Genomic DNA, 24,381 nt, shown 5'->3' on the forward strand with positions numbered 1-24,381 from the left:
CAAGATTCTGAAAGGTCTTAATAAGTAGAAGCTGAGAGATTGTTTCCGCTGGTCGGGGAATCTGGAATACGGGGCCACAGTCTCAGGATAAGGAGCTGATCATTCAGGACTGAGATGAGGAGAAATTACTATAGATTAGATTAGAGATACAGCACTGAAACAGGCCCTTTGGCCCACCGAGTCTGTGCCGAACATCAACCACCCACTTCTACTAATCCTACACTAATCCCATATTCCTACCAAACATCCCCACCTATCCCTATATTTCCCTACCACCTACCTATACTAGTGACAATTTATAATGGCCAATTTACCTATCAACCTGCAAGTCTTTTGGCTTAAAGGGTTGTGAATCTTTGGAATTCTCTACCCCAGAGGGTTGTGGATCTCCATCGTTGAATACACTTAAGGCTGGGATAGATGGATTTTTGGTCTTGCAAGGGGATCAAGGGATATGGGGAGCAGGCAGGAAAGTGAAATTGAAGCCCAAGATCAGCCATGATCATATTGAATGGTGGAGCAAGCTCGATGGGCCATGGGGTCTACTTCTGCTCTTATTTCTTGTGTTCTTGTGTTCAAACATGGACAAAAGAGCTGAATTATAGATGAGAGGTGAGAGTGACAGCTCTTGACATCAAGGCAACATTTGACCAAATGTGGTATCAAGGAGCCTTAACAAAATTGAAATCAAAGGGAATTGTGGGGAAACTCTCCACTTATTGGAGCCATACTGAGCAGAAAGGAAGATGGTTGTGATTGTTGGAGGCCAATCATCTCAGTCCCAGGACATCGCTGCAGGAGATCCTCAGGGTAGTGTCCTAGGCCAAAGCATCTTCAGCTGCTCCATCAATGACCTTCCCTTCATCATAAGGTCAGAAGTGGGGATGTTCGCTTATGATTGCACAATGTTCATCACCATTCGCAACTCCGCAGATACTGAAGCAGTCCATGTTTGCATGCAGCAAGGCGAGGACAACATTCAGGCTTGGGCTGATCAGTGGCAAGTAACATCTGCACCACACAAGTGCCAGGCAATGACCATCTCCAACAAGAGCAGCTCCAGGGACCCGGGTTCGATTCTGGGTACTGCCTGTGTGGAGTTTGTAAGTTCTCCCTGTGTCTGCGTGGGTTTTCTCCGGGTGCTCCGGTTTCCTCCCACAAGCCAAAAGACTTGCAGGTTGACAGGTAAATTGGCCATTATAAATTGTCACCAGTATAGGTCGGTGGTAGGGAAATATAGGGACAGGTGGGGATGTTTGTTGGGAATATGGGATTAGTGTAGGATTAGTATAAATGGGTGGTTGATGTTCGGCACAGACTCGGTGGGCCGAAGGGCCTGTTTCAGTGCTGTATCTCTAATCTAATCTAATCTAATCTAAGAGAGAATCTAACAATCTCCCCTTGATGTGCATTGCCGTCACTGAATCCACCACCATCAACATTGTGGGTGTTACCATTGACCAGAAACTTTACTGGACCAGCCATATAAATACAGTGGCTACAAGAGCAGGTCAGAGGCTGGGAAATATTTAGATTAGAGATACAGCACTGAAACAGGCCCTTCGGCCCACCGAGTCTGTGCCGAACATCAACCACCCATTTATACTAATCCTACACTAATCCCATATTCCTACCAAACATCCCCACCTGTCCCTATATTTCCCTACCACCTACCTATACTAGTGACAATTTATAATGGCCAATTTACCTATCAACCTGCAAGTCTTTTGGCTTGTGGGAGGAAACCGGAGCACCCGGAGAAAACCCACGCAGACACAGGGAGAACTTGCAAACTCCACACAGGCAGTACCCGGAATCGAATCCGGGTCCTTGGAGCTGTGAGGCTGCGGTGCTAACCACTGCGCCACTGTGCCGCCCCACAGTGGCAGATAGCTCATCTGCTGACTCTTTAAGGCCTGTCCACCATTTACAAGGCACAAGTCAGGAGTGTGATGGAATACTCTCCATTTACCTGGATAAGTGCAGCTCCAACAACTCTCAAGAAGCTCGACACCATCCACCACCAACGCACAGTGGCAGCAGTGTGTACCATTTACAAGATGCTCTGCAGCAACTCATCAAGGCTGCTTCGACAGTACCCTCCAAACCCCCGACCTTTACCACCTGGAAGAATAAGAGCAGCAGATGCATGGGAACATCACCACCTGCAAGTTCCCCTCCAAGTCACACACCATCCCAACTTGGAACTACATCACCCGTTCCTTCACTGTCACCATCAAAATCCTGGAACTCCCTCCCTAACAGCACTGTGGGTGTACGTACACCATATGGACTACAGCGGTTCAAATAGGTGGCTCACCACCACATTCTCAAGGGCAATTAGGAATGGGCAACAAATGCTGGCCTTGCCGGCAATACTCACATCCCACAAATGAATTTAAAATGAGCATATCTTTCAATTTTCTTTTTTCTCATGTACTTGTCTCGTTTCCTTTTGATAGCATCTATGCTATTTGCTTCAAGCCCTTCCTTTGCAGCAAAGTGGCAACAATGATTGGACAAGAAGATGGCAGATGGAGTATAATGTGGGGAAATGTGAAATTATCCATTTTGGTAGGAAAAATGAAAAAGCAGAATTTTTTTCAAAGGTGAGAGACGAGTAAACGTTGGCAACCAGAGGAATTTTTGGGGGGTCCTTGTACACAAGTCAAAGAAAGTTAACATGCAGGTACACAAGCCTTTATTACAGGGGGGTTGGAGTTATAAGAGTAAGGAAGTCTTGTTGCACCTATATAGGGCTTTGGTGAGACCATACCTGGACCACTGCCTACAATTTTGGACCCCTTTCCTAATGAAGGATATATTTGCATTAGAGGGGGTGCAATGATGGTTTACTAGATTGATTCCTGAGATGAAAGGTCTGTCCTATGAAGCAAGGCTGTGTGGAATGTACCTTTATTCTTTGGAATTTAGAAGAATGAAAGGTGATCTCATTGAAAGGCATACATTTTTTAGAGAGCTTGACAGGGTAGATGCTGAGTGGTTGTTTCGCCTGGCTACCAGGGGTCTTAGTCTCAGGATAAGGGGTCAGCCATTTAGGACTAAAATGATGAGAATATTTTTCACTCAGAGGGTTGTGAATCTTTGGAATTCTCTACCCCAGTGGGCTGTGGATTCTCAGTCAAGGGGTATATTCAAAATTGCTGGATTTTTGAGCACTAAGGGAATCAAGAGACATAGGGATGGGGGGGCGGGAAAGTGGAGTTATATAGAAGATTAGCCATGGCCATATTGAATAGCAGAGCAGACTCAAGGGGCCATATGGCCTTCTCTTGCTTCAATTTCTTATGTGCTTATGGTATTCGTTTGCAGATATTATGAGGCATAAATTTGGTTGGGCAGTAGTGCAAAATGGTGATTTCAAATTGGCAGCCTTATTTGCATTCCATCTGATTTTCTTTTTCATTCACTTTATTGGAAAAGAAAATCAAGCAGCATGTAATATGGGCTGCCAATTTGCTATCACCTGTTTTGTGCTACTTCAAAGAATGAATTCATACACCTATGTTTGAACTTGAATTTACAATACACATCCCAGACAAAAAAGGCTTCTTTCTTCACAGGTCATTTTGGCTGGGATCAATATTGCTAATTTTCCTCAATATCTTTAATTTCTTGTACAAGTTCAGAGCTGAATTTATAGATCAGTTTCAGTTTCTGAACTTGATCTTGTTACGAAAGTGCCTCTATGTTTTATTAAATATATTTTTTGATGATTCATTTTTGAAAGATTGAAGAAATGTTAAACTTTTGAGTTTCCAAAGGGGGTCACGTAAAGGCCACTTGACTTTGAAAAACAGTCCATGGAAATGTTTTTTAAAAGGGGCACTTAGAGGTTTTGTGAGGAAAATAAGCCTTTCTGGGAAACCACCTGACTTCCAGCTCAGTGAACAACAGAGAACTTTGGACACCTGGAGAAGTTGTTTACAAAGAACTGACAGGTCAAGATTGATGGAGGTCAAAAGATTGACCTCCTGTTGTTGGTTTCACTCTTGAATTATTTTGAGTTAGGTTTGAACTGTATAAAAAGGAGAGAAAAGAAGTTCCAAGGAGAGAAGAGAATTCCCAAGAAAGGAGCGAACACCACATCCCAGCTTTCCAGCACCTCTCTAAAAGACCATGAGAAGTCCACTGTGTCAACTCATCCTGTCTCCCGTCTTTGAAGGAAAGCCTGCTAAATTAATTCTCAACGCCACCTGAAAAGAACTGATCCATAAGATCCTAGTGACCCGTCTACATGTACTCAGAGGCCAGACTGTATGCCTGTTTTGGAACACAACATATCTCATCTGCTATTTCTTCAAGAATGAGCAAGTATTCAGCCCAAGTGTTTTTTTTTGCCTGTAATGGAGCTCTAAAAACAAAAATCCTTTTTTTTCCGGTTAACCGGTGCATGTGTGTGTGTAAGTGTGAAGGGCTAAGGTAAAAAGGGAACTGATATACTTCAATCTGTGTGTTTATGCTTTCCTTCATTATTGGTTAAGACTTGTTTTATAATAAATTGATAATTTTGTTGTTTATTAAAGAAATCTGGTTGGTGTGTTTTATTCTGGGATAAAAATAGAGCCTATGATTGACAATATCGGTAAGTGGGAAAAAACTTAAATATATATTGTGACCCATGGAGAAGTGGAACTAGAATAAACAGTGCACTCCTCCTGCCTTAGTTATAACAGTCTCCATGTGATGGACAGAAATGGCATCTCACTCAAATGCTCCATATTGGAAAGTCTGCCAAATACTGCCCTCCAAAAATCTTGCAGATCACCCAACTGTACAAGAAATATCTTCTGAAAAGGACATTTTAAATTGTTGTGGACTGATCTCATCTCTACTGGTGTGTAACGGAAACCCCACATGCCACATGAAAGTATTAATTTTGTAGTATGGAGCTTTGCCTGAGACTTTTACTGGACATTATTATAAATAACTTTTAAAAAGCAGAACAGAGCAGCTAAAGATGGCCACACATGAATTTGCACAAAGGCCGACTGGAGACAGAGATGATTACTCAGTCTAGCCAGAACAATGGGCGTGTTCTCTGATTAAATTACCTAGAATGGTTTTGTCAATGTTGATCGTCAAAAGCCATCGACACCCATTAACTTTGAAAGAGTCAAACCCCCCTCCCAAGTATATTTGCACAGGTTGAGAGGAGATCCTTGAATTTCAAAAAAATCCTTACGGAAACTTCTGTTTCAAACACAAATCGGTGGTCACATCATACGACTGCCTGTGTAACTCTGGGAGTTTGTGAATTGTGCCTCAGAAAGTAGACAGTAACCGAACTCCAGGGAAGGAACATCTCCTCTCTCCCTCTCTTCAGCAAAGATCCAGAGAAGACTCAGCTGCAAACCTACAGCCCAGCATAGCCAATAACAAAGGGGACAAGGACAAAGCTCCCCTCTTCTGCCTTCTGGAACCTGAGCAGCAAGCCTGAATTGTGCACATGGCCCAGCGAGGACTTCAAGACTGCAATTTTAACTAAGGACACTGGGACTAAACTTCACTATTTAAATTCCATTTTTATTCAGGACTCTACTCCAACCTCCCAACTCAGTTTTTGTGTGTGTGTGCTCTCGTGTGCATGTGAGCTTGGGTGCGTCATGTATTGTAGTAATTTTAACCGGTTTAGAGTGATAAAGTTAATAAACTTACATCTTTCCTGTTTAAACTCAAGATAACCTGTCTGATAGGTTCATTTGCAAGTATATATTAGAGTTACAGGAGCAAGTGCTTACTGAGTTGGTAAATTAAATCACTGTGTTAAAAAGATAAACCCTGTTGCGGTCAAACCAGAGAAGGGGCGAAAGGGAAGGCCCCTTCCTCACCTGGGCGTAACAGGTGTTGAAATATTTGTACCTTGCTTTGTTTTATGCTTCTACATAATTATATCTCTTGCAAATAATTCTACCTATATTAACCCAAATGTAATGTTTTGACAGTGTGGTATTTGTGGTCTTTTGGAGCAGGATGGTGGACATCCCATTTGGTCTCCTGTGTGTTACACCATAATTGAAGTGTTGTTAATTGTATTGTCAAGATGCAGCTCAACCAGCTGAAGGATTTGACCTAACATTTGAAAGAGAACTCCCCCATGAGGTAGTGAGATTGCAGATGGTAAGTCCTGTATTCAGAAGTTTGTGAGCCACATTTTGTGAGACTAATAAGGGAGAGAAATGAGGAATAACATCCCCAGAATATCCCGGGAAAAATGGTGGGAAATTTTATAATCTTGTAATAAAAATAATATTTGACATATTGAGTAATCATAAACTGGTGGGCCTAATTAAATTGGATGGAATTGTAGAATGTAATCCTCAATACATTGCTAAATATCCAGAAATCCCACGTAATAAATGTAGAACGTGACTGATTCACTCACAATAAATCAGTGGACCTGCCCTTGATTGGCCTTCACCAAAGTACAAAGCTTGAATGTCCACTGGTGGGAAAACTGGTTTAATGGATCCAAGTACCACTCTTGTGCTGATTCTTATAAGAAACACCACTTTTCCAGTGAATCTAGCCTTTTAGATAGCTTTGCAGGATTATATTGCCCCTAGTAGAGGTAGGTGGTAGGGGGAATGTGGTAGGAATATGGGATTAATGTAGGATTAGTATAAATGGGTGGTTGATGGTCAGCACAGACTCGGTGGGCCAAAGGGCCTGTTTCAGTGCTGTATCTCTAAATAAAATAAAATAAAAAAATAAAATAAAAATAAAATAAATAAAATATTCCTGGGTAATAGCCTTTCCATATCATACAACCCCTGAAACACAACTGCTGAGTTAGTGATCAGTGAGGTGTCTAGATGATCAGCAAGGGCAGCTTTCACAAGTCAATCCAAACATCCATAGTACCGGATCAAAGAAAGGAAGCAATGACACATGGCTGAAAGGTTAATTTCTGGATCTTCATCCTGCTCTTCCTCAAGTGTCTTCCCTCTCATCCACCTTTAGAGGAAGAAGGGGTTCATGAAACAGAGCGATAGGAGCAACAGTAAGGAAGGTTTGTGTTTCATTTTGGCAGTTAAGTCTTTGGTTGTGAACTGATAGTTGCCTAATAGGGAAATGCAAGTGTCAAATCTCCTATTAAATGGCACCTGCCAAAGAAATGATGGTACTGACAAGCCACTGTAACCTTCCTAAAGTGCTAGCACCTGAATATCTTGCGGAAGTTAGAGAGAATATGTAGAGGTTTGTCTCTAAGAAATGCATGGGTGATCACGTCTATAAAAGGCTCAGAAAGATCTGAGACTCCCTGACTGCCACATTCATTCTTTAAACAGGATTCCTGCTTCCTGGCAATTACAGACTCAGTTGGGAGAGGTGAATATTGTAGCATTCATTTGTTGAACTTGAAGATTGACATCAGCAGATCTCCAATCCTGAGCAGACAGCTAGTCTAGTGGGGATTGTGACCTATTGGGACAAGGATATACCTGGAATCTAAGATAGCAGAGACTCTGGTGGATGCATGAGACGGTTTGTGGAAGAGGTGGGATAAGGTTTGAGTTAAATTTGTCATTTTGCATTCAGCAGGGTGCGTGAGGAGCTCTCACTCTCACTGTTGAGTCAGGTTATAAATTCAAGCCCCACTCCAGGTATTGAGCGTGTAATCTAAACTGACACTTCAGTGCAGTATTGAGGGAGTGCTGCACTGTCGGAGGTGTCTTCCAGATGACATGTTAAATGGAGACCCTGTTTGTTTAAGTGAAAATAAAAGATCTGAAGGCACCATCTGAAATCACAGAATTGTTACAGCACAGAAGGAGGCCATTCAGCCCATCGTGTCTGCACTGGTTCTCCAAATGAGAAATTCACCTTGTGCCATTCCCTGCCTTCTCCCCATATCCTGCACATTCTTCCTTTTCAGATAACAGTCTAATTCCCTTTTAAAAGCCTTTTGGCTGCACCAGATTCTCAGGCACCGTATTCCAGAGCTTAATCACTCGCTGCGTGAAAAAGTTTTCCCTCGGTCGCCATTGCTTCTGTTGGCAATTCCCTTAAATTTGTGCCCTCTTGTTCTTGATCCTTTCACGAGTAGGAAGTTTTTCCCTATCTACTCTGTCCAGACGCCTCATAATTTTGAATACCTCTATCAAATCACCTCTCAGCTTTCTCTTCTCTAAGGAAAACAGTCTCAACTTTTCCAATCTATCTTCATAACAGAAGTTCTTCATCTCTGGAACTATTCTTGTGAATGCCTCTGCAATGCCCTCACATCTTTCTTGACCATAGGATGTCTCAGAGCCCAATTAAGTGCTTGTGAAGTGTAGTCACTGTTTTAATGTAGGAAATGCAGCAGCTAATTTGCACGCAGCAAGGTCCCACAAACAGCAACTTAATATTGACCAGATAATCTGATTTAATGATATTAGTTAAATGATAAATATTAGCCAAAACTTCCCTGATCTTCTTCGCCAGGGATCTCTCACATCCACCAGAGAGGACAGATGCAGCCTTGATTTAATGTTTCATCTGAAAGACAGCACCTCCGACAGTGCAGCACTCCCTCAGTATTGCACTGAAGTGTCAGTGTAGATTATGTACTCAAGGCTCCAGAGTGGGGCTTAAACCCACAACCTTCTGACACCTTAGGCCTGGTTCTAAGTTGATATCTTTTGAGTGAGTTAAAATCTCGCTCCTAATGTCCTAGCCAACATTTATCCCACAACCAACACCACTAAAATATGTTAGCTGAACATTTCTTCTGATTGCTGTTTATGAAACCTTTCTATGCTCAAACTGGATGCCGTTTTTCACTAGATGACAACAGTGACAATGGTCTGGATTTTATGGTCACTGGTGAGGCAACAGTGCTCGCCATTTACCTTGAGGAAAACTGTCCAGAAAGATCTAACAATCCAGTGTTGAATCACTGACAGCAACATATGGATTTCCACTTTATTCTGAGCATGCGTGGACTCTAGAAATTGCTGTCAGTTTCAGTGGAGGAATGAGGGCAAGTACTGACAGTTTCCTCATCATTACCACCACAAAATCAGAACCTATATTTTATAGTGTGTCTCGGAGATTTTTTTTGCTGGAATGTAATTAGGTAGAATAGAACTAGATTTCATGGGTTTTTTATTCGTTCATGGGATGTGGGCGTCACTGGCTAGTCCAGCATTTCTTGCCCATCCCTAATTGCCTTGAGAAGGTGGTGGTGAGCTGCCTTCTTGATCTGCTGAAGACCTTGGGGTTTAGGTACACCAACAGTGCTGATAGGAAGGGAGTTCCAGGATTTTAACCCAGCGACAGTGACGGAATGCTGATATAGGTCCAAGTCAGGATGGTGTGTGGCTTGGAGGGGAACGTGCAGATGGTGGTGTTCCCACTCATCTGCTGCCCTTCTTCTAGGTGATAGAGATCATGGGTTTGGAAAGTGCTGTCAAAGGAGCCTTGGTGAGTTGCTGCAGTGCAACTGCACTGCTGCCATTGTGTGTTGGTGGTGAACGGAGTGAATGTTGAAGGTGGTGGATGGGGTGCCAATCAACTGGGCTGGTTTGTCACAGATGGCGTCGAGCTTCTTGAGTGTTGTTGGAGCTGCACCTATCCAGCCAAGTGCAGAGTATTCCATCACACTCCTGACTTGTGCCTTATAGATGGTGGACAGGCATTGGGGAGACAGGAGGTGAGTTACTCGCCGCAGAATTCCCAGCCTCTGACCTGCTCTTGTAGGCATAGTATTTATGTGGCTGGTCCAGTTCAGTTTCTGGTCAATGGTAACCCTCAGGATGTTGATAGTGGGGGATTCTGTGATCGTAATGCCATTGAACATAAAGGGGAGATGGTTAAATTCTCTTGTTTGAGATGGTCATTGCTTGGCACTTATGTGGCACGAATGTTACTTGACACTTATCACCCCAAGAGTGGATGTTGTCCAGATCTTGCTGCATCTAGACATGGGCTGCTTCAGTATGAGTCACAAATGGTGCTTAACATTGTGCAATCATCAGCGAACATTCCCACTTTAGACCTTATGTTGGATGGAAGGTCATTGAAGAAACAGCTGAAGATGGTTGGGCCAAGGACACTACCCTAAAGAACTCCTGCAGTGATGTTCTGGGATTGAGATGATTGATCTCCAACAACTACAACCATCTTCCTTTGTGCTAGGTATGACTCCAACCAGCGGAGAGTTTTCCCCGATTCCCATTGACCAGTTTTGTTAGGGCTCCTTGATGCCATACTTGGTCAAATGCTACCTTGATGTCGAGGGCAGTCACTGTCACCTCACCTCTGGTGTTCAGCTCTATTGTCCATGTACTGAGGTCAGGAGCTGAGTCACCTTGGCGGAACCCAGACTGAGCGTCAGTGAGCAGGTGATTGCTGAGCAAGTGCTGCTTGACAGCACAGTCAACAACCCCCTTCCATCACTTTGCTGATGATGGAGAGTAGACTGATAGGGCAGCAATTGGCTGGGTTGGATTTCTCCTGCTTTTTCTGGACAGGACATACCTGGTCAATTTTCCACATTGCTGGGTAGATGCCAGTATTGTAGTATAAGGGGCGAGGGCTTGCCCTGGTACCCAAAAACGCCTCAAGTCAGATGTCTTGTTGAAACGAGCAATCTTTATTATGAGCATGCAAGAAGTCCTACTTTCACGAATGATCATAGGGGCTCGACTAGTACACTGTTTGAGCAGTCAATTTATACAGTTACAAGAGATTTACTTGACAAGCTGTTTCTTCAATTACATCATCTTCCCACCTTACTCTCTTCCCTGATCTTATCTACCTCTTGATCAGATTATTCATGTGATTTTCTCTGTGTCTACCCCGACCTCTTCTACCTCTTGATTAGATTATTCTTGTGATTCTGTGTGTCTCAAAGACAGGCTTTTCTCAATTTTCAGGGGCCTAAGCTTTATGCCTAGTATCCCATGATCCCCATTTATCAGTCTCCCCTTACAGTAGCTGTACTGGAACAGCTTGGCTAGGCATGTGGCTAGTTCTGAAGCACAAGTCCTCAGTACTATTGCCAAAATGTTGTCAAGGCCCATAGCCTGTGCAATATCAAGTGCCTTCAGCCGTTTCTTGATATCATGTGGAGTGAATTGGATTGGTTGACAACTGGCATCTGAGATGCTGGGGACCTCAGGAGGAGGCTGAGATGGATCATCCACTTGGCACTTCTGGCTGAAGATGGATATAAATGATTCAGCCTTGTCTTTTGCGCTGATGTGCTGGGCCCCCTCATTGTTGAGGATGGGGATCTTTGTGAAGCCTCCTCCACCTGTTAGTTGTTTAATTGTCCACCATTCATGATTGAATGTGGCAGGACTGCAGAGCATAGATCTGATCCGTTGGTTGTGGGATCACTTAGCCCCATCGCATGCTGCTTCCTCTGTTTGGCATGCAGGTAGTGCTGTGTTGTAGCTTCATCAGGCTGACACCTCATTTTTGGGTATGCCTGGTGCTGCTCTTGGCATGCCCTTCTGCACTCTTCATTGAACCAGTGTTGGTCCCCCGGCTTGATGGTAATGGTAGAGCAGGGGAAATGCCGGGCCATGAGCTTACAGATTATGGTTGACTACAATTCTGCTGCTGCTGATGTCCCACAGTGCCTCATGGATGCCCAGTTTTGAGTTGCTAGATCTGTTCAAAATCGATCCCATTTAGCACGGTGGTTGTGCCACACAGCACAATGGTGGGTATCCTCAATGTTATGACGGGATTTTGTCTCCACAAGGACTGTGCGGTGGTCACATGGACAGATGCATCTGCGACAGGTAGATTGGTGAGGACGAGGTCAAGTAGGTTTTTCCCTCTTGTTGATTCCCTCACCACTTGCCGCAGACCCAGTCTAGCAGCTATGTCCTTTAAGACTCGGCCAGCTCGGTCAGTAGTGGTGCTACCGAGCCAGTCTTGATGATGACATTGAAGTCCCCCACCCAGCGTACATTCTATGCCTTTGCTACCCTCAGTGCTTCGTCGAATTGGTGTTCAACGGAGAAGCACTGATTCATCGCAAAGAAGGCGGAATGGGGGTGCGGTAATCAGCTTGAGGTTTCGTTGCTCATGTTTGACCTGATGCCATGAGACTTCATGGGGTCTAGAGTCAATGTTGAGGACTTCCAGGGGAACTCCCTCCTGACTGTATACCACTGTACATTACCTCTCATGGGTCTGTCCTGGGACAGGACATACCCAGGGATGATGATGGTGGTGTCTGGGACATTGTCTGCAAGAGTATGACTATGTCAGACTGTTGCTTGACGAGTCTGTGGGACAGCTCCCCCAAGTTTGGTACAAGCCCCCAGATGTTAGAAAGGAGGACTTTGCAGGATGGACAGGGCTGGGTTTGCCGTTGTCGTTTCCAATGCCTAGGTCGATGTCGGGTGGTCTGCCTGGTTTCAATCCTTTTCTTAGACTTCATTGCAAGGTGATTGGAGGGAAATCTAAAAAGGGAGAAGAAACTTGAAAGTATATTAATGAATGATGAAAGTGTAAGGGAAGTAGAATACAATCAGCTAGAAGAACAAAGACTTAAACATGAGGAAAAATGACGACTTGACGTTCATCTTGGGAGCAGCATCAGCAGTATTTTATTTTTATCTTGGGCAAAGGTGTCATAAAAATATGGCCTTTTTATAAAGGGGAAAAGTGTGCATATTGAACTGACTCAGGTTGACGCACATACTTCAAATTGGCTTTCTCTTCTCACCGCAGAATTTCAGTGGTTGTGGTCCCAGTTTCCGTCCTGGCAGTTTTAGGACGACAATGGAGTAGCAAAGAATGTTTTTGCGGCGGAGATCCGCCCCACTGCAATTCCTTGGAAAAAATTAACAGCCAGTCAAAATTTGTGTGAATACACGTGGCTGCTGAAAACAACACTGCCCTGTACAGTATTTACAAGGTGCACTGTGCATGACACTTCTATGCACAATATCGTTGGCGGAAATGTGTTTTCAATTCTGTGGCAGCAGAATGCTTTCTGAACGCAGTAAATTTTCGTATAATTTTATGTTTTTCACTTTGAGAAAGGGGCTGCGTTTGATGCAGTTACTGCAAGCCTCAGGCAGTTTCTTCCTTTAATGGTTTTAAATTATCAAGAGGGCTTCAATCCTACTGTTCATAAGCGTCAATTCCCTCCACACGCTGAGCACTCCTCGTTGGCTAACGCCCGATTTGCAGGTTCGGAACAGCTTCCAAGCCGCTGTTTCTTCCCGTACATGAGGTTAGGGATCCCGTGGTCCTTCTGCACCACCTTGTTCTTCTCCAACCCCATCCCTTGACCCGCCAGGTCCTGGGCCGTCTTTACTTCCGCACACCGCCTCAACTGCAGCCTGTGTCCGGACGCCAGAGGGAGCCTCGCTCGATGTGAAGCGGGCGGGGACGTGAATCGGTGTCCAGGCGGTCTTTGCTCGAGGGAATCTGGCGCTGCACCGAACCTTTTCGGCCACGCGTTTTACATGGTCCGCCCACGTCGGGTCTTGGCCTCGCCGCTCGAAGTTGTTCCCTCCGCCGGGTGGGGGGAGTGAACCCTTTCTGGCCGTTGTTTCTGGTCTCCGAGCAGCGGAAAGCGATCGCAGCCGGCTCCTGGGACTCCGGTATCTGCCTGACTGGGTTTGGCCACGGAGGCAGCGCCGGCCGCCGATCCCATTCTCCACAGCTGACTTTCGGATAGGCGCTGCCGAAGCCGGGACTGGCCCTCGGACTGCGCTCGCGACCGAGGAGGGGGAATTCGAAAAGAAACCGTCAACGGTCTCCTCGAGACCGGTAACCCGGGAGACCGGCGCGTGGCTACGGGGCGGCCGACAGGAGCCCTTGTTACAGGACGCGAGGAGCCGGAGTGAAGTGATCCGGAGGGGGAGGAGGTTATTGTTGCTGTCGAGGAGGGACCGGCCATACCCGAGTGAGTGAGTGAGCAGCTGGCACAAGTTCTTTTCGTCGGCCGGCAGCTGGCTTTATTATCTCAACAGGTAATGCATTTTAAATTTTCGGATTAAAGTTATGCGGCGGGTTTGTGCTAAAATGTCTCTGACTTTGGGAGCTTGTTTTCCTGCGATCCCGAAGTTACCGGTCTTGCCCTTTTATACCAGTCACCTCGACGATTGCTCGCTCATTAGGGACGGGTTCAATAACAGGAAATACAAGTTTTTATATCTTGCTGAGGGGAAGTGTGTGAAGCGGATGTCAGTCTGTCATGGAAACGAGTCCTGAGACTACAGGAACAAATTACAGCAAAAGAAAGTGACCGTGGGAAGAGGGTGACGCTTCAACATTCCCGGCCCATGATCTCATCCTTAATCAATAAGTGTCTCGTCCAAAATCCAGCTCTGTTTATTAATAATGTGACTAAACTGGTGACCAGGACAATCCACAGAAATTTGTGTGTCACACCACAAGATGCAAATGGCAACCTTTTACAGTTTCATTGCAGGAATCCTGTCTTACACTCCTCTGTAAATTGTCAGTTTCTTATATGTTTTAATTTATTTTAAGTTTATACAATGAAAATTGACGCTGGATATTGGCTTGATTTGACTTTGAAGCTGTTGGGTGTTTTCATAATATATCCATTGATATTTAAAAAGTTGCTGTTATCTGACCCATATCTGAAAGCCTCGTTAATGGCTTTGAGTTTAGTTTCTATTCATCAGAATATTAATGCTACACCAACATGCATATCATGCATTGTATTCAATGATCAACATAACTCATGTTGAGTAAGCCTACATTTATGTTTTCTTGAAAAAATAACTTAAACAAATTGAATTCTCATTTTATTTTTATGCTGTATACACTTGAGTAATTTGCCATGGCATTTTATTCCTGCCTATTCAAGTTAGCATGAAATAAATTTGCCCAAAATTTTCAATACTGAAACTGTACCAGGGTCGAAGAGAAAGGCAGCAAAATATGTCCTTGGTCACAAAGAGTTACTATTTCATCACATTGTCCTGACCTTGTGTTAGCCTTTTAAATTGATATTTGAAGTAAATTAAAATAATCTGAATTACAATACACTTCCCTGAAGACTTTAACAAGAATGATCATTTTATTTTTTGAAAATAAATCTGAGGTTCATTGCTGTAGAAGGCTGAGGGGGTCCTGATTGAGGTATACAAAATTATGAGGGGCATAGATAGGGTAGATAGGAAGAAACTTTTTCCTTTAGTGGAGGTGTCAATAACCAAGGACCATAGATTTAAGGTAAGGGCAGGAGGTTTAGAGGGGTTTTGAGGAAACAAATTTGAGGGTGGTTGAAATCTGGAACACACTGCCTGAAGGGGTGGTAGAGGCAGCAGCCCTCACAACATTTAAGAAGTATTTAGATGAGCACTTGAAACGCCATAGCATACAAGGCTACGGGCCAAGTGCTGGAAAATGGGATTAGAATGGATAGGTGCTTGATGGCTGGCCCAGACACGATGGGCCAAAGGGCCTGTTACGGTGCTGTATAACTTTATGACTCTGTGAATGTCTTAAACTTGTGGAGTTAGTCGAATAGCTGAACTTCGATATAGATAACTATGAAGTTGGTAGGATTTTGGCAGAAAGAATAAAGACGCCACACACCCTTCAGAAAATGAGTATCTAAATGGGCTAGAAGAACAGAGCGATCTGTGGGTACAGGTACATAGAAAGATAGAAAATAGGAGCAGGAGTAGGCCATTCAGCCCTTTGAGCCTACTCCGCCATTCATTATGATCATGGCTGATCATCCAACTCAGTAACCTGTTCCTGCTTTCACCCCATACCCTTTCATCCCTTTAAACCCAAGAGCTATATCTAACTCCTTCTTGAAAACATACGATGTTTTGGCCTCAACTGCTTTCTGTGGTAGTGAATTCCACAGGCTCACCACTCTCTGGGTGAAGAAATTTCTCCTCATCTCAGTCCTGAAAGGTTTACCCTGTATCCTGAGACTATGACCCCTGGTTCTGGACTCCCCCACCATCGGGAGTATCCTTCCTGCATCTACCCTGTCAAGTTCTGTTAGAATTTTATAGGTTTCTGTGAGATCCCCCCTCATTCTTTTGAAGTCCAGCGAATATAATCCTAACCGACTCGATCTCTCCTCATACGTCAGTCCCACCATCCCAGGAATCAATCTGGTAAACTTCGCTGCACTCCCTCTATAGCAAGACGTCCTTCCTCAGAACTCACCCTCCCACTCAGTTTTGTGTCTTCTGCAAATTTGGAGATATTACATTAAGTTCCCTCATTTAAATCATTAATATATATTGTGAATAGCTGGGGCCCTAGCACCGATCCTTGCAGTACCCCACTAGTCACTGCCTGCCATTCGGAAAAAGACCCGTTTATTCCTCCTTTGTTTCCTGCCTGCCAACCAATTTTCTGTCCATCGCAATACACTACCCCCAATCCCATGCACTTTAATTTTACACGCTAATCTCTTATGGGGGACTTTGTCAAAAGCCTTCTGAAAGTCCAAATAAACCACATCCACTGGCTCCCCCTCATCAACTCGACTAGTTACATCCTCGAAGAATTCTAGTAGATTTGTCAAGCATGATTTCCCTTTTGTAAATCCATGCTGACTCTGCCCGATTCTACCACTGTTCTCCAAGTGCTCTGCTATAAAATCTTTGATAATGGATTCTAGAATTTTCCCCACTACTGACGTAAGGCTGACTGGTCTATAATTCCCTGCTTTCTATCTATCTCCCTTTTTAAATAGTGGGGTTACATTAGCTACCCTCCAATCTGTAGGAACTGTTCCAGAGTCAACAGAATCTTGGAAGATGACCACCAATGCATCCACTATTTCTAGGGCCACTTCCTTAAGTACTCTGGGATGCAGACCAACAGGCCCTGGGGATTTATTGGCCTTCAATCCCACCAATTTCCCCAACGCCATTTTTCTACTAATACTGATTTCCTTCAGTTCCTGTCTCTCACTAAGCCCTGTGTTCACCAACATTTCTGGTATGATATTTGGGTCTTCCTTTGTGAAGACAGAACCAAAGTATGCATTTAGTTGGTCAGCCATTTCTTTGTTCCCCATAGTAAATTCCCCTGTTTCTGACTGTAAGGGACCTACATTTGTCTTCACCAATTTTTTTCTCTTCACATACCTACAGAAACTTTTACAGACAGTTTTTATGTTCCCCGCAAGCTTTCTCTCGTACTCTGTTTTCCCCTTCTTAATCAATTCCTTGGTCCGCTTTTGCTGAATTCTAAACTGCTCCCAATCCTCAGGTCTGTTATTTTTTCTGGCAAATTTATATGCCTCTTCCTTGGATCTAATGCTATCTCTAATTTCCCTTGTAAGCCATAGTTTGACTACATAAATCACTAATAATAGTGATGGGTTAAAAAAAAACCAAAGCACTGGGGTTCATTTTCTAGAGGGATAGAATTGAAAAGCAGAGAAGTTACATTAATCTTGTATAAAACTTTAGTTAAACCACATGTAATACTAAACAGTTCTCGTCTCCACATTATAAAAAGCATATTGAGGCATTGGAGAAGGTGCAAAAAAGATTTACTAGGATGATACCAAAACTGAGAGGTTATATCTATCAGGAAAGATTGAACAGGCTAAGGCTTTTCTTTCCAGAAAAGAGAAGACTGAAGGGTAACCTGTGAGAGGTTTTCAAGATTATGAAAGGGTTTGATAGGGTAACTGTAGAGAAGATGTTTCCACTTGCGGGAAAGACGAGAACTAGGGGTCATAAATATAAGATACTCATATCTCGTAGCAGCGAGAGCGGGGACAGGCGAGAGGAGCCGGGAGATAAAAGGAGCCGAAGCCAGAGACCAGAAGCAGTAGCAAGAGCGGGAACAGGCGAGAGGAGCCGGGAGATAAAAGGAGCAGAAGCCAGAGACCAGAAGCAGCAGCGAGAGCGGGAACAGGCGAGTGGAGCCGGGAGATAAAAGGAGCCGAAGCCAGAGACCAGAAGCAGCAGCGAGAGCGGGAACAGGCGAGAGGAGCCGAAGCCAGAGACCAGAAGCAGCAGCGAGAGCGCTCTGTTCTGTTCTGTTCTGTTGACCTGCTTGACCAGCAAAAATTGAAGTGTGACATCACAGGAGAGCTGGTAAGTGATTGGTGGGTATTTCTTTCTTCCATTTGAGCAGCGGGAGCGGTGAGAGCACGAGCCAGGGGGCAGCCGGGAAGGTAAGTTGAGCTATAAAGTACTTACCTCGTGATTCGGCGGACACGGGGACTGCTGGGTAAGTGAACATATATTCGGGCAGTGGCTAAACCCGAAACACTACACGTGTAGTGTCTCCCATCCATCCTCCTCCTCTAACCAAAAAAAAAAGGACTCTTGTGTGGAGGGTTTGGTAAGGTAAGGTTTTCCTTTATTTTATTTTATCAATCTCTTTTGTCAATTTAGAGCGGAGGGGATGGAAGCTAGGGCAGTTGCATGCTCCTCTTACAGGATGTGGGAGGTAAGGGTCACCACTTGTGTCCCTGCTGACTTCACCTGTGAGAAGTGCACCCAACTCCAGCTCCTCACAGACCGCTTTAGGGAACTGGAGCTGGATGAACTTTGGATCATTCAGGAGGCTGAGGGGGTGATAGAGAGCAGTTATCGGGAAGTAGTGACACCGAAGTTACAGGATAAAGGTAGCTGGGTGACCGTCAGGGAGGGAAAGGGAATAGGCGCACAGTCCAGGGATCCCCTGTGGCCGTTCCCCTCAATAATAAGTATACCGTTTTGGATATGGTTGGGGGGGGGGGGGGACCTACCAGGGGAAAGCCACAGCGGCCAGGTCTCTGGCACTGAGCCTGGCTCTGCGGCTCAGAAGGGAAGGGGGGAGAATAGGAGAGCAATAGTGATAGGAGATTCAATGGTTAGAGGAACAGACAGGAGATTCTGTGGTCGCGAACGAGACTCCAGGATGGTATGTTGCCTCCCGGGTGCCAGGGTCAGGGCTGTCTCGGATCGAGTCTACAGGATTCTTAAGGGGGAGGGGGAGCAGCCAGAAGTCGTGGTACACATCGGTACCAATGACATAGCTAGGAAAAGGGATGAGGACCTGAAAAGCGAATATAGGGAGTTAGGTTGGAAGCTAAAAGGCAGGACGAGCAGAGCAGTAATCTCAGGATTGATACCGGTGCCACGTGCTAGTGAGGCTAGAAACAGAGAGCGAGTGCAGCTGAACTCGTGGCTACAGAGCTGGTGTAGGAGGGAGGGCTTCAGATATGTGGATCATTGGGATACCTTCTGGGGAAGGTGGGACCTGTACAAGAAGGACGGGTTGCATCTGAACTGGAGGGGCACCAATATCCTGGGCGGGAGGTTTCCGAGAGCTCTTCGGGAGGGTTTAAACTAGTTTGGCAGGGGGATGGGAACCGGAGCTACGGATCAGTGGATGGGGTAGCTGTTGAACAGGCAGATACAGAGTGCAGAGAGTCTGTGAGGAAGGTTAAGACAGTTGACAGGGCAAAGTTGCAGCCAGTATGATGGGTTGAAGTGTGTCTATTTTAACGCAAGAAGTGTCAGGAATAAGGGTGATGAACTTAGAGCATGGATCAGTACTTGGAGCTATGATGTTGTGGCCATTACGGAGACTTGGATATCACGGGCAGGAATGGATGTTGGATGTTCCGGGGTTTAGATGTTTCAAAAGGAATAGGGAAGGAGATAAAAGAGGTGGGGGAGTGGCATTGCTAATCAGGGATAGTATCACAGCTGCAGAAAGGGAGGTCGTCGAGGAGGGTTTGTCTACTGAGTCATTATGGGTGGAAGTCAGAAACAGGAAAGGAGCAGTCACTTTATTGGGAGTTTTCTATAGACCCCCCAATAGCAACAGAGACACGGAGGAACAGATTGGGAGGCAGATTTTGGAAAGGTGCAGAAGTAGCAGGGTTGTTGTCATGGGTGACCTCAACTTCCCTAATATTGATTGGAACCTCCTTAGTGCAAATAGTTTGGATGGAGCAGATTTTGTCAGGTGTGTCCAGGAAGGTTTCCTGACTCAATATGTAGATAGGCTGACTAGAGGGGAGGCTATGTTGGATTTGGTGCTTGGCAACGAACCAGGCCAGGTGGCAGATCTCTCGGTGGGAGAGCATTTCGGTGATGGTGATCACAACTCCCTGACCTTTACTATAGTCATGGAGAGGGACAGGAGCTGATGGGATGGGAAAATATTTAATTGGGGGAGGGGGAATTACAATGCTATTAGGCAGAAACTGGGGAGCTTAAATTGGGAACAGATGTTCTCGGGGAAATGCACGACAGAAATGTGGAGGTTGTTTAGGGAGCAGTTGCTGCGACTGCTGGATAGGTTTGTCCCGATGAGGCAAGGAAGGGATGGTAGGGTGAAGGAACCTTGGACGACGAGATGTGGAACAGCTAGTCAAGAGGAAGAAGGAAGCTTACTTAAGGTTGAGGAAGCAAGGATCAGACAGGGCTCTAGAGGGTTACAAGGTAGCCAGGAAGGAACTGAAGAATGGACTTAGGAGAGCTAGAAGGGGACATGAAAAAGTCTTGGCGGGTAGGATTAAGGAAAATCCCAAGGCGTTCTACACTTTTGTGAGGAACAAGAGGATGGCCAAAGTGAGGGTAGGGCCGATCAGGGATAGTGGAGGGAACTTGTGCCTGGAGTCGGAGGAGGTAGGGGAGGTCCTTAATGAATACTTTGCTTCAGTATTCACTAGTGAGAGGGACCTTGTCATTTGTGAGGACAGCGTGAAACAGGCTGATATGCTCGAACAGATTGATGTTAAGAAGGGGGATGTGCTGGAAATTTTGAAAGGCATGAGGATAGATAAGTCCCCGGGGCCAGACGGGGTATACCCAAGGTTATTACGGGAAGCGAGGGAAGAGATTGCCGCGCCTTTGGTGATGATCTTTGCGTCCTCACTGTCCACTGGAGTTTTAGCAGATGATTGGAGGGTGGCAAATGTTATTCATTTGTTCAAGAAAGGGAATAGGGATAACCCTGGGAATTACAGACCAGTCAGTCTTACGTCGGTGGTGGGCAAATTATTGGGGAGCATTCTGAGAGACAGGATTTATGATTATTTGGAAAAGCATAGTTTGATTAGAGATAGTCAGCATGGCTTTGTGAGGGGCAGGTCATGCCTCACTAGCCTTATTGAATTCTTTGAGGATGTGACAAAACACATTGATGAAGGAAGAGCAGTGGATGTGGTGTATATGGATTTTAGCAAGGCGTTTGATAAGGTTCCCCATGGTAGGCTCATTCAGAAAGTAAGGAGGCATGGGATACAGGGAAAGTTGGCTGTCTGGATACAGAATTGTCTGGCCCATAGAAGACAGAGGGTGGTAGTAGATGGAAAGTATTCAGCCTGGAGCTCGCTGACCAGTGGTGTTCCGCAGGGATCTGTTCTGGGACCTCTGCTCTTTGTGATTTTTATAAACGACTTGGATGAGGAAGTGGAAGGCTGGGTTAGTAAGTTTGCCGATGACACAAAGGTTGCTGGAGTTGTGGATAGTGTGGAGGGCTGTTGTAGGTTGCAATGGGACATTGACAGGATGCAGAGCTGGGCTGAGAAGTGGCAGATGGAGTTCAACCTGGAAAAGTGTGAAGTGATTCATTTTGGAAGGTCAAATTTGAATGCAGAATACAGGCTTAAAGACAGGATTCTTGGCAGTGTGGAGGAACAGAGGGATCTTGGGGTCCATGTCCATAGATCGTTCAGAGTTGCCACCCAAGTTGATAGGGTTGTTAAGAAGGCGTATGGGGTGTTGGCTTTCATTAACAGGGGGATTGAGCTTAAGAGCCGCGAGGTTATGCTGCAGCGCTATAAAGCCCTGGTTCGACCACACTTGGAATGTTGTGTTCAGTTCTGGTCGCCTCATTATAGGAAGGATGTGGAAGCTTTAGAGAGGGTGCAGAGGAGATTTACCAGGATGCTGCCTGGACTGGAGGGCATGTCTTACGAAGAAAGGTTGAGGGAGCTAGGGCTTTTCTTATTGGAGCGAAGAAGGATGAGAGGTGACTTGATAGAGGTGTACAAGATGATGAGAGGCATAGATAGAGTGGATAGCCAGAGACTTTTTCCCAGGGTGGAAAGGGCTATCACCAGGGGGCATAGTTTTAAGGTGTTTGGAGGAAGGTTTAGGGGAGATGTCAGAGGTAGGTTCTTTACACAGAGAGTGGTGGGTGCGTGGAATGCACTGCCAGCGGTGGTAGTAGAAGCAGATACATAAGGGACATTTAAGCGACTCTTGGATAGGTACATGGATGATAGTAGAATGAAGGGTATGTAGGTAGTTTGATCTTAGAGTAGGTTCAAGGGTCGGCACAACATCGTGGACCGAAGGGCCTGTGCTGTACTGTTCTATGTTCTATAAATAAATCCAATAGGGAATTCAGGAGAAGCTTCTTTATCCAGAGAGTAGTTAGAATGTGGAACTCACTACTACAAGTAGTTGAGATAGATAAGCATAGATGTATTCAAAGATATGCTAATGGGGTTAGATGTGTTTGTGTGGAGCATAAATACTGGCATGCACCTGTTGGCCCAGTGGCCTGTTTCTGTGTTGTAAATATGTTGTAATCGCTAATATTGCAATTCTTTTAATGCTGATTAGGAAGACTAAAAATGGCACATTAGATTTCCACGGTATATTCACCTAAACCACTATCCAGCAGCATGTGGGACTCCATCTTTTTTATGCCCAGATGGTGGCTGCAAGATTTATGCAATGACTTATTGAGAACCTTCCCCACTTATCAGTGAATCAATGTGACCTGGGGATGATGGGACTAGTGAGGTTTGGGATATACTGGAGTATATTTTTGAACACTGGTCACTTAATTTGCTGTAGTTCTGAAATTATATTGGTATGCTACATACAAACTCATACTGCATTTATCTCCAGTTCTTTGCTCTGCTATTTTAGGGGATATCCTTATTTAAAAGGGGTTGGCAACTTCCATTAGAATAATAGAGACCGCGACTTCAAAGAACACAATTTGCACATCGGTATTAGTATTAAAATGTATCACAGTACATTATCAATGGATAGTCTTTAAAGAATTATTACATAGTTTACAGCAACTATTCATGCCTTCAAAGCACAAAAACCCCAAAAGAAAAGGCAGTCAACCGTGGCTAACAAAGGAAGTTTAAGGATTGTATAGGATTAAAGGAAAAGGCCTATAAAGTTGCCAGAGATCGTAGTAAACCTGAGGGTTGGGAGGATTTTAGAATACAGCAAAGGACGACCAAAAAACTGATAAAGGGAGAATAGAATACAAATGTAAATTAGCAAAAAGCATAAAAACGAATTGTAAAAGCTTCTGTCGGTACGTAAAAAGTAAACGATTGCCTAAGTCAAATGTGGATCCATTATAGGCAGAGTCAAAATAATTTATAATGGGGGAACAGAGAAATGGCCGAAAAAGTAAATGATTACTTTGTGTTTGTCTTCACTGAGGAAGATACAAGAAATTTCCCAGAATTAGAGATCCAAGGCACTAGGGAGAGTGAGTAATTGAAGGAAATTAATATTAGTAAGAAAGTTGTCTTGGAGAAATTAATGGGGTTGAAGGTTGGTGACTCCCCGGGACCTGATATTCTACATTCTAGAGTGTTGAAAGACGTAGCTATGGAGATGGTGGATGCATTGATGATCATCTTCCAAAATTCTATAGATTTTGGAATGGTTCCTACAGATTGGAAGGTAGCAAATGTCACCTCACTATTTAAGAAGGGAAGGATAGAGAAAGCAGGGAACTACAGACCTGTTAGCCTTACATCAGTCATTGGGAAAATGCTAGAATCTATTCTAAAGGATGTGATAAATGGACACTTGGATAATAATGATCTGATTGGGCATAGTCAACATGGGTTTATGAATGGGAAATCATATTTGACAAACCTGTCGGAATTTTTTGAGGATGTTACTAACAGAATTGATAAAGGGGAGTCAGTGGATGTAGTATACTTGGATTTTCAGAGGCTTTTGATAAAGTCCCCCACAGGAGGTTGGTTAGCAAAATTAAAGCACGTGGGATAGGAGGTAATATACTGGAATAAAAACAAGAAATGCTGGGAATACTCAGCAGGTCTGGCAGCATCTTGTGGAGAGAGAAGCAGAGTTAACGTTTCAGGTCAGTGACCCTTCATCAGAACTCATAATATACTGGCATGGATTAAGGATTGGTTAAACAGGCAGAAAACAGATAGTAAGAATAAACAGGTCATTCTCGCGATGGCAGGCTGTGACTAGTGGGGTACCGCAAGGATCAGTACTTGGGCCCCAGCTGTTCACAATATATATTAATGATTTGGATGAGGGGACCAAATGTAACATTTCCAAGTTCGCAGATGACACAAAACTAGGTGGGAATATGTGTTGTGAGGAAGATGCTAAGCGGCTTCAAGGGAATTTCGGAAAGATTTAGTGAGTGGGCAAGAACATGGCAGATGGAATATAATGTGGAAAA

At 44.5% G+C, this 24,381-nt stretch overlaps 1 protein-coding gene across 3 annotated transcripts in view; it reads left to right on the plus strand.

Moving 5' to 3' along the window:
- The first annotated feature begins 13,321 nt into the window (after positions 1-13,321).
- cdk17 (cyclin dependent kinase 17) overlaps positions 13,322-24,381 on the plus strand; it is a 324,668-nt gene continuing 313,608 nt past the window's right edge. For all 3 annotated transcript variants that reach the window (XM_068058765.1, XM_068058767.1, XM_068058766.1), the window contains exon 1: positions 13,322-13,955. The gene's annotated coding sequence lies outside the window, so the exon portion shown is untranslated. The remainder of the gene's footprint in view (positions 13,956-24,381) is intronic.

This window comes from Heterodontus francisci, chromosome 27 (genome assembly GCF_036365525.1).
Source record: "Heterodontus francisci isolate sHetFra1 chromosome 27, sHetFra1.hap1, whole genome shotgun sequence".
Classification (NCBI taxonomy): Eukaryota; Metazoa; Chordata; class Chondrichthyes; order Heterodontiformes; family Heterodontidae; genus Heterodontus; species Heterodontus francisci.